Source organism: Triticum aestivum, chromosome 7A (assembly GCF_018294505.1).
Source record: "Triticum aestivum cultivar Chinese Spring chromosome 7A, IWGSC CS RefSeq v2.1, whole genome shotgun sequence".
Lineage (NCBI taxonomy): Eukaryota > Viridiplantae > Streptophyta > Magnoliopsida > Poales > Poaceae > Triticum > Triticum aestivum.
The window spans coordinates 16,712,101-16,723,778 of record NC_057812.1 but is presented as its reverse complement, the minus strand read 5'-3'; the positions used below and the strand labels follow the sequence as shown (position 1 = coordinate 16,723,778).

Here is an 11,678-nt window from a genome sequence, read left to right as displayed (position 1 = left end):
ATCCCACCAAAACTTGCAGATTGTGATGAAACCCCTACCCCAATGGTCAGCGTCACAAGAGATGGGGCAAAAAAATTCAAAGTATCCCCCTTAAGTTGTGATTTCGGGAGTTTCTAAGATCTTCCTATGGAGACCTTTGCGCACACTTTGGACAGGGGCATCGTGGGACGTCCTTTTTTCATCCTTCGGGTTTTTAGTTTCAAATTTATTAAAAAAAGATTAGAAATCCAAAAAAATACTTGAGTTTTAAAATGTTCCAAATTTTGAATAATGCTTGGATTGATTTTATGGATTTAAAATTTGTTTACAGTTTGTTTTTTGTGTAGTCAGAAATATTCATGAATTTCAAAAAATAGAACTAAAAAATGTCCATGTAGTTACAAAAAATTCATGAATTCATAAAGGATTTATGAGTTTCAAAAATAGTCAAACTAAATATGCCCATGAATTTAGCTTAGTTTTGTTGCAAATTCTACAATATTATCTATCTAGGTATCACTAAAACCTGCCCCAGCCCCAGGTTTCAACACATATGTCCATCTATTTAAGTCCATAACATGACACAAATAACTACAAAAACACATCACTAGGTCTGCACAAAAGAACATTAACCTCGGTCTAGTTAATCCTAGTGAACATTATAATTTGGGTATTAGGGATGGATAAGCCAAACAAGAAAAGACACACTGGAAGACTGGTATACTCTGTAAAATTTCATGACGAAATACGTTTTTGTGAGTTGTACAAAAAAACAAAACCATGTATTTCTAGGACAATTCACTATAAAGTCCTATCATTTTTATGCAGCTCACACCAAAACATATTTCATCATGAAATTTTACAGAGATGTAGTATGCTTATGTAGGTTCATGTATATATTTCAGATTTTCTTGAAACTTCAAAATATGATTTCCGGGTTTTTCAATAAATCTGCTCTCCTCATGATACATGCATAAAACAAATATCTTTTACATCCACTATAAACCATATTTCTTTTGCAAAGACAACAAGTTTAGCTTCACTCGCCAAAGCTACAGAATCGCTACATCAGACTTTCCACATGTGAACAACTTATTTAATGACTCATGTCATTTTATCTCCTACCAGATTATAAAAGACTACAAAACCAGATCCAGGAAGCAATTAAACTTGGCTTACAAAAACAACAAATTCAGTTTCTGTGACGCGCCCAATTCAATCGTATACTAATCATACACGCAAACGTGTACGATCAAGATCAGGGACTCACGGGAAGATATCACAACACAACTCTACAAATAAAATAAGTCATACAAGCATCATATTACAATCTAGGGGCCTCGAGGGCTTGAATACAAGAGCTCGATCATAGACGAGTCAGCGGAAGCAACAATATCTGAGTACAGACATAAGTAAACAAGTTTGCTTTAAGAAGGCTAGCACAAACTGGGATACATATCGAAAGAGGCGCATGCCTCCTGTCTGGGATCCTTCTAAACTACTCCTGGTCGTCGTCAGCGGCCTGCACGTAGTAGTAGGCACCTCTAGTGTAGTAGGAGTCATCGTCGACGGTGGCGCCTGGCTCCTGGACTCCAATGTCTGGTCGCAACAACCGGGTATAGAAAGGGAAAAAAGGGGGAGCAAAGCAACCGTGAGTACTCATCCAAAGTACTCGCAGGCAAGGAGCTACACTATATATGTATGCATTGGTATCAAATGGAGAATGGTAGCACATGTGGACTGAACTGCAGAATGCCAGAATAAGAGGGGGATAGCTAGTCCTATCGAAGTCTACGCTTCTGGCAACCTCCATCTTGTAGCATGTAAAAAAGAGTAGATGGTAAGTTCACCAAGTATCATCGCATAGCATAATCCAACCCGGCGATCCTCCCCTTGTTGCCTTGTGAGAGAGCGATCACCGAGTTGTATCTGACACTTGGAAGAGTGCGTTTTATTAAGTATCCGGTTCTAGTTATCATAAGGTCAAGGTACAAGTCCGGGTTGTCCTTTTACCGAGGGACACGGCTATTCGAATAGATAAACTTTCCTGCAGGGGTGCACCACATTTCCCAACACGCTCGATCCCCTTTGACCGGACACACTTTCCTGGGTCAAGCCCGGCCTCGGAAGATCAACACGTCGCAGCCCCACCTTGGCACAACAGAGAGGTCAGCACGCCGGTCTAAATCCTATGGCGCAGGGGTCTGGGCTCATCGCCCATTGCGTACCTGCACGTTGCGAGGGCGGCCGGAAGCAGACCTAGCCCCCTTAATACAAGAGCAGGCTTGCGGTCCAATCCAGCGCGCGCCGCTCAGTCGCTAACGTCACGAAGGCTTCGGCTGATTCCACGACGTCGAGTGCCCATAACTGTTCCCGCGTAGTTGATTAGTGCGTATAGGCCAGTGGCCAGACTCAGATCAAATACCAAGATCTTGTTAAGCGTGTTATTTTGAAATAACCGCGGACGCCGACCAGGGCCAGGCCCACCTCTCTCCTAGGTGGTCTCAACCTACCCTGTCGCTCCGCCACAAAGATCCACTCAGAGGGCCGTCGGGACAAACGTCCTTTCGGACCCAATCCGTGAATCACTCGCGGGTACTCTACGAGCCGACCCGACTTTAGTCACCATAGGTATCATATAATATGTATATAAGTATATACCCTTGATCACCTCTCGAGTGATAACGACCCGGTAGTATAGCATGGAAGACGGACAAGAATGTAGGGCCACTGATGATAAACTAGCATCCTATACTAAGCATTTAGGATTGCAGGTAAAGTATCAATAACTGTAGCAACAATGACAGGCTATGCATCAGGATAGGATTAACGGAAAGCAGTAACATGCTACACTACTCTAATGCAACCAGTAGAGAGAAGAATAGGTGATATCTGGTGATCAGGGGGGGGGGCTTGCCTGGTTGCTCTGGCAAGAAAGAGGGGTCGTCAACACCGTAGTCGTACTGAGTAGTAGCGGCGTCGGTCTCGATGTCTAGCGAGAGAAGAGGGGGAAAGAAACAATAAATATAATGCAAACATAAGCATGACGATGCACGACATGACAATGAGCGGTGCTAGGTGTGCCCTAACGCGACAGTAGGTGATACCGACAAAGGGGGAAAACATCCGGGAAAGTATTCCCGGTGTTTCGCGTTTTCGGACAAACAAACCGGAGGAGAAAATTACATGTTCGCTATGCTAGAGGCGTGTGGCTGGCAAACAGACCGCGTATTTGGATTCATCTCGTCGTTCTGAGTAACTTTTATATATAAATTATTTACATCCGACTTACGATTTATTTTCTATGAATTTTCAAAATTTATACAATTTTCTGAAATTTTAGCATTTATTTAATCCGAATTAACCAAGTCAAATTGACCGGTCAAAAGGAAAGGCAAGATCCACATGGCATAGACTATATGTAGACAAAATAAATAAAACCTGACTTAACTAAAAGGGGTCCACCTGCCATAGGCTAGCAACTAACCTAACAAAGATTACGTAATTAATCTAAATTAGCCTAAACTAATCAAGCCGGCCACACACAACGCCTACGCACACACGGCCATAGCAACCACCACCAGCAGCCAGCCATTGCAGGCGGCAATAGCAGCAGCAAAGCAACACAAGCGGCGGTGGCTAGCACGATAAGAGCAGCAGCAAGCAGCGGGAGTAGCAGCAGTTCAGCGGCACAAGCAGGAGCAGCAGCGCGGCAGTAGAAATAGAGCAGCAGCGAGCGGACGCGAGGCCATGGCAGCACGCAAAAGCAACAACAGTACAGGGAGCGGCAGAACAGCGGCAGAGCCGCGGGCGGCTGCGGCGCTGGGCGTGCGGCCGGGCGGCCGGACGAGCCAGCGCGCAGGGGCACAGCGGACACGGGACTGGGCGCGAGATACAGCAGGAGCAGGCGCGGACGGGGCTCCGGCCATGGCGGCGACAGTAGGGCGCGGGGCACGGTTCTACAATGACGGATCGACAACGGGGCGAGAGGGAGACGGAGGAGGAGCTCACAGGGATAGCGAAGAGGAGGTCAACCTGCTCGGGGAGGCTCTGGTGGTCGCGAATCGAAGGCGGCAGTGGTCGGCTCCCGAGGTTGAAGACGGCGATGGCGACGGCGTTGCAGGGCGTTCTAGCTCGTGTGTTTCGATGGAGGGGACGAGTGCTACATTGCAGAGCTCGGGGACATGGCGGAAGAGCATGAGAATGGCGGTGGTCGCGGTGGTAGCGAACAGCGCCGACGGGCACGCTCGAATGCGAACAAAGGAGCGAGGTAGGAAGGGGAAGTGAGATATGGGGGCAGATAGGGTTCGTCCGGGGCTTGGGGAAGACCTTATCTGCGATGGGGAGCCACGGGATGGACGCCGCGTGGCCATCCGCGGCCATGGACGGGGCGCGCGTGTCCACGGAGCTCCTGGTGAGTAGGAGCAAGGAGGAGGTGGCGAGGTGGGCTGGGCTCCCACTGTTGACGTAGAGCCCAGTCCACCAATAGTTTAGGTCTTTTCTTATTTTTCTTCTCTGTTTCTTTTATTTCTTCTTTGATTCGTAAATTGTTAGGCCACCCATTCACTTTTGTAAAATGTGTGAAAGCTCTCAAAATTTAGTATGAAATTTACCTTACTGCCACAAAAAGTTTGGGAGTGGTTTGAAGTTATTTGTATTTTGATTAAAAGAAAATGACTCAAATGGGGCTGTTTTCATATCCAGGGCCATTTTAAGCATCTCTAAAAACGTTGGTTAAGGCATAAAAATTATCTAGTGAATATTTGCAACCTAAGGAACATTTTTAAACTACTGTTTTTATAAAAGTATAATTTGACTTGCATTTTAAATTTGAATTTAAGTTTGGTTTGAAACAAAGTGAGGACTTGCATCTTAATTATGATGGCATGGCATCATTAGGCATGAGATTGATGTAGCATGATACTGGGGGTGTTAAAGTTTCACACGCCGAAGCATAACTCCATGACAATCCTTGACATCTAAAGGAAAAATTTATGAGTCATCCAATGCTCTACTGATGCCATTTGTGTTACCAATTAATACAATGATACAAAACCAGTCTTTAGGAAACAATAAGATGGAGTGCGGGACATGCCAATCTGATTTATATCTAACAACTCGTAGAAGATAACAAAATGGATTTCACAAAAAGACACAATCCAGATATACGCTTGACATGTAAAGTGATCAGTGATGAGTCATATTGATTATCCAGATCAGGCGTGAGCTGAGTGACACATACACGATATGTGTTGAAAAGTATATTTGACGACCATCCAAGATTGGACTTGTAGCGCCACCTAACACAAGTGTCAGATGATCAGATGGAAAAGCACACTAAATCTTCAGCATAGGAACCTACGGATGCAATGCACAAAATGATGCCATGGTAGCTATAAATAGGCCTGCACCATGAAGACCCTCCCTCATCACCCTTCACACAAACATAAACACCAAAGCAAGCTTGTAGCCAGCCACCATGAAGACCATGTTCATCCTCGCTCTCCTCACCTTCACGGCGACCAGCGCAGTTGCGCAGCTGGACACTACCTGTAGCCAGGGCTACGGGCAATGCCAGCAGCAGTCGCAGCCTTAGATGAACACATGCGCTGCTTTCCTGCAGCAGTGAGCCAGACACCATATGTCCAGTCACAGATGTGGCAGGCAAGCAGTTGCCAGTTGATGCGGCAACAGTGCTGCCAGCTGACACGTCTTCATCGTATCTACTTTTCCAAACACTTTTGACCTTATTTTGGACTCTAACTTGCATGATTTGAATGGAACTAATCCGGACTGACGCTGTTTTCAGCAAAATTGCCATGGTGTTATTTTTGTGCAGAAATAAAAGTTCTCGGAATGGCCTGAAACTTCACGGAGAATATTTTTGAAATATATAGAAAATACTGGCGAAAGAATCAACGCTAGGGGCCCACACCCTGTCAACGAGGGTGGGGGGCGCGCCCCCTATCTCGTGGGCCCCCTGAGGCTCCACCGACCTCAACTCCAACTCTATATATTCACGTTCGGGGAGAAAAAATCAGAGAGAAGGATTCATCATGTTTTACGATATGGAGCCGTCGCCAAGCCCTAATCTCTCTCGGGAGGGCTGATCTGGAGTCTGTTCGGGGCTCCGGAGAGGGGAATCCGTCGCCATCGTCATCATCAACCTTCCTCCATCACCAATTTCATGATGCTCGCCGCCGTACGTGAGTAATTCCATCGTAGGCTTGCTGGACGGTGATGGGTTGGATGAGATTTATCATGTAATCGAGTTAGTTTTGTTAGGGTTTGATCCCTAGTATCCATTATGTTCTGAGATTGATGTTGCTATGACTTTGCTATGCTTAATGCTTGTCACTAGGGCCCGAGTGCCATGATTTCAGATCTAAACCTATTATGTTTTCATGAATATATGTGAGTTCTTGATCCTATTTTGCAAGTCAATAGTCACCTACTATGTGTTATGATCCGGTAACCCCGAAGTGACAATAATCGGGACCATTCCCGGTGATGACTATAGTTTGAGGAGTTCATGTATTCACTAAGTGTTAATGCTTTGGTCCGGCACTCTATTAAAAGGAGGCCTTAATATCCCTTAGTTTCCAATAGGACCCCGCTGCCACGGGAGGGTAGGAAAAAAGATGTCATGCAAGTTCTTTTCCATAAGCACGTATGACTATATTCAGAATACATGCCTACATTACATTGATGAACTAGAGCTAGTTCTGTGTCACCCTATGTTATAACTGTTGCATGAGGAATTGCATCCGACATAATTATCCATTAGTGATCCATTGCCTACGAGCTTTTCACATATTGATCTTTGCTTAGTTAACTTTTTCGTTGCCACTGTTACAATCACTACAAAACCAGTACTATTACTATTACCTTTGCCACCATTACTGTTACTTCCATATTAGTTTGCTACTAAATACTTTGCTGCAGATATTAAGTCTTTCAGGTGCGGTTGAATTGACGACTCAACTGTTAATACTTGAGAATATTCTTTGGCTCCCCTTGTGTCGAATCAATAAATTTGGGTTGAATACTCTACCCTTGAAAACTGTTACGATCCCCTATACTTGTGGGTTATCAAGACTATTTTCTGGCGTCGTTGTCGGGGAGCATAGCTCTATTCTTTGAGTCACTTGGGATTTATATCTGTTGATCACTATGAGGAACTTGAAAGATGAAAGAACCAACATTTTCCCTCAACTATGAGGGGAGGTAAGGAACTGCCATCTAGCTCTGCACTTGATTCACCTTCTGTTATGAGTAAACTTGCGACACCTACTTCTGCCATTCATTCTGATATGTCGCATGTTATCAATGATGCCACTTATGCTTTTCATGATGCTTATGATGAAACTATTTCTATGCTTGATAATACTGTGCCATTAGGTGAATTTATTGATGAACAACTTGCTAGGGTTAGAGAGAATGAAATTATTGAAACTGATAATATTGATGAAAGTGACGATGAAGATTCTCCCCCTAGATATGAATTGCCTGTTGTGCCTGAGGGTTATGTTATGGATGAAGCAACTGCTAGAGACATTTTAGCTTGCAATTATAGATATGATCTTAAGAAACTGTTAGCTAAGCTGAAAAAAAATCATTGAATGCTAGAATGAAATATGACCCTACTTTTGCTACTTCACCTATCTGTATCTCCGATAAGGATTATGATTTCTTTGTCGATCCTGAGTTAATTACTTTGGTTGAATCCGATCCTTTTTATGGCTATGAATCTGAAGCTATTGTGGCACATCTTACTAAATTAAATAATATAGCCACCCTGTTCACTAATGATGAGAAAACTCACTATTACTTTATCCTTAAGTTGTTTTCGTTCTCATTAAAGGGTGATGCTAAAATATGGTTTAATTCTCTTGATCCTGGTTGTGTGCGTAGTCTCTAGGATATGATTTATTACTTCTCTGCTAAATATTTCCCCACTCATAAGAAACAAGCTGCCTTAAGGGAAATATATAATTTTGTGCAAATTGAAGAAGAGAGTCTCCCACAAGCTTGGGGGAGGCTTCTCCGATTACTTAATGCTTTACCTGATCATCCTCTCAAGAAAAATGAAATACTTGATATCTTTTATAATGGACTAACCGATGCTTCCCGAGACCACCTGGATAGTTGTGCTGGTTGTGTTTTCAGGGAAAGAACTATTGAGCAAGCTGAATTGCTATTGAATAATATGTTGAGTAATGAAAATGATAGGACACTTCCTGAACCAACTCCTAAGCCAGCTCCGAAGAAAAGGGGTATTCTATTTCTCAGTCCTGAAGATATGCAAGAGGCAAAGAAATCTATGAAAGAAAAAGGTATTAAAGCTGAAGATGTTAAGAATTTACCACCTATTGAAGAAATTCATGGTCTTGATAACCCGACATAGGTAGTAAAGGTAAATTCTCTCTATAGATTCGATGAAGGTGATATTCCTCGTTATAAGTCTGCTAGCCAATGCTTAGATGAGTTTGATAATTTTATTGTTAAACAAGAAAACTTCAATGCTTATGTTGGTAGACAATTGAAACGTAATGCTTATATGATTGAACACTTGAGTGATTATATGTCTAGAGTTAAAGGTGAACTTAAACTTATTAGTAAACATGCTTCTATGGTTACCACTCAAGTAGAACAAGTACTTAAAGCTCAGAATGATTTGCTCAGTGAATTAAATAATAAGAAAAATGACAATGCTGTTAGAGTTGTAACTAGAGGGGGTAAAATTACTCAGGAACCTTTGTATCCCGAGGGCCACCCTAAGAGAATTGAGCAAGATTCTCAGAGAACTAATGTTGATGCACCTAGTTCTTCTAAGAAGAAGAAAAATAAAAATGATAGGACTTTGCATGCTTCTAGTGAACCTGTTGTTGACATACCTGAGAATCCCAATGATATTTCTATTTCTGATGCTGAAACACAATCTGGTAATGAACATGAACCTAGTGATAATATTAATGATGATGTTCATGTTGATGCTCAACCTAGGAATAACAATGATGTAGAGATTGAACCTGCTGTTGATCTTGATAACCCACAATCAAAGAATCAACGATATGATAAGAGAGACTTTGTTGCTAGGAAGCACGGTAAAGAAAGAGAACCATGGGTTCAGAAACCCATGCCTTTTTCTCCTAAACCATCCAAGAAAAAGGATGATGAGGAATTTGAGCGCTTTGCTGAAATGATTAGACCTATCTTTTTGCGTATGCGCTTGACTGATATGCTTAAAATGAATCCTTATGCTAAGTACATGAAAGATATTGTCACAAATAAAAGAAAGATACCGGAAGGAGCTCAATTATGACTTCAAACCTGCCGGTGAGAAGAGACTTTTGACATTAGCTCACTTGATGAGTGGAGAACCCAGGCCTATGAAAATGCCAGACTGTTTAAAGAAAAAGTTAAAAGATGGCATGACAAAAGGATACAAAAACGTGAGTTTAATGTAGGTGATTATGTATTGTTATACAACTCTCGTTTAAGATTTTTTGCAGGAAAACTCCTCTCTAAATGGGAAGGTCCTTACGTTATCGAGGAGGTCTATCATTCCGGTGCCACAAAAATCAACAACTTCAAAGGCACAGATCCGAGGGTGGTGAACGGTCAAAGAATCAAACATTATATCTCAGGTGATCCTATAAATGTTGAAACTAATGTTATTGAAACCGTAACCCCGGAGGAGTATATAAGGGAGACCTTCGAGAACGTTTCAACCTCGAAAAAGAAGAGGTATGTGGTACGGTAAGTAAACTGACTCCAAAATAGTTCTAATAGCATTTTTTCTCCGTTCTGGAATATTTAAGAAAATAGGAAAATAAGAAACAGTCCGGAAAGGACATGAGGCATCCACGAGGGTGGAGGGCGCGCCCTACCCCCTGGGCGCGCCCCCTGCTGAGGGAGTCCTAGACTAAGGGGTCCTCGGGCGTCCGACCTATTAGACATGGGCCGGACTGAGGGGCCGTGAAGATACAAAGACCGAAGACTCTACCCGTGTCCGGATGGGACTCTCCTTGGTGTGGAAGGCAAGCTAGGCAAACAAATATGAAGATTCCTTTCTCTGTAACCGACCTTATGTAACCCTAGATCCCTCCGGTGTCTATATAAACCGGAGGGCTAGGTCCGTAGACAGATATCCTCATAATCATAGTCAGACATGCTAGACTTTTAGGGTTTAGCCATTACGATCTCGTGGTAGATCAACTCTTGTAATACTCATATTCATCAAGATCAATCAAGCAGGAAGTAGGGCGTTACCTCCATAGAGAGGGCCTGAACCTGGGTAAACATCGTGTCCCTTGCCTCCTGTTACCATCGACCTTAGACGCACAGTTCGGGACCCCCTACCCGAGATATGCCGGTTTTGACACCGACATTGGTGCTTTCATTAAGAGTTCCACTGTGCCGTCGTCAAAAGGTTCGATCGCTCCTTCGACCATCTATAACAATGCTGTCCAAGGGGAAGTCTTCCTCCCCGGATAGATCTTCGTATTCGGCGGCTTCGCACTGCGGGCCAACTCGCTTGGCCATCTGGAGCAGATCGAAAGCTACGCCCCTGGCCATCAGGTCAGATTTGGAAGCTTGAGTTACTTCGCGGATATCTGCGGAGACTTGATCTTCGATGGATTTGAGACCACGGCAGCTGCTCCCTGCCACCACGATGAACACGACATAAAACTGTCTCGGACCATACCCAGGAGATAGTACCTATAGCTGCTCTGGCCTCAGATCTGGAGCAGATCGCGCCATCCGAGGACGAGAAGTTCAACCTCGCCGCGGAAGCCGCAGACTCTGCGGCGTTGGAGCCGCACACCGACCTAACTTCAAGTGACATCTGTGTCACTGGAACCATGGACTCGTCTCCGACTACAGGTTCCGAACCTTGTGCGTCAGCGTACGTCGAGCTTGATCGGTCATCGATCGTCGAATTCAGCTCCGCGGACATCTTCCGGCACTCGCCTTTGGGCGACATGGTAAACTCGTTAAGAACACTATCCTTGGCGGGGGATTCTCAGCCAAATTATATCCGGTTCCAGCTGGAGGCTGATGACGGAGAATTTTGTTTCCCACCCACCGCCCACTTCATAGCCACTGTCGAGGACTTAACCGACATGCTCGATTACGGCTCTGAAGCCATCGATGGTATGAACGACGATGCAGGAGAAGAGGAGGCCCAAAACCCGCCGTTCACGGGACGATGGACGGCCACCTCCTCATATCACTACTAGGGAAAACCTTATACACAACATCTTAGCAGTAGCACTGGACAAAATCATGCGCTACTGCTACTTAGTAGCAACGCGTATAAATAAACCACGCTACTACTATAACTTTAGCAGTAGCGCGTACTAGCAAAAAGCGCTGCTGCTATGTTTGAACTGGGCGCACATGGCTAGCCCAACTTAGCAGTAGCGCGTATCCTCGCCCAGCGCTACTGCTATTCTCCTTAGCTGTAACGCTTTTCTCGAACCAGCGCTACTACTAACCCTACCTTATCCTCCCGACACGGCCGACCCTCTCTCTCACTCACTCCCCCTCTCAGTCACTCTCGCCCGCGCTAATACCCGTCGTCCGCTGCCGCCGCCGCCGTCGTCCGTCCTCCACCGAGGTACTCCCTCCTCCCCCCACCGCGCCCTCCTCCCTCCTCCTCCACTGCGCCCTCCTCCCTCCGCCTCCGGCCG

The 11,678-nt window shown here is 44.6% G+C and overlaps 1 long non-coding RNA gene across 2 annotated transcripts in view; it reads left to right on the top strand.

The window, feature by feature from the left end:
- The first annotated feature begins 9,479 nt into the window (after positions 1-9,479).
- LOC123153581 (uncharacterized) overlaps positions 9,480-11,678 on the top strand; it is a 4,161-nt gene continuing 1,962 nt past the window's right edge. The window contains exon 1 of one of the 2 annotated variants that reach the window (XR_006476539.1): positions 9,480-9,729. This is a non-coding gene — a long non-coding RNA (uncharacterized lncRNA). Of the gene's footprint in view, positions 9,742-11,678 lie in introns of both variants that reach the window. The other variant, XR_006476537.1, reaches the window with a different exon arrangement.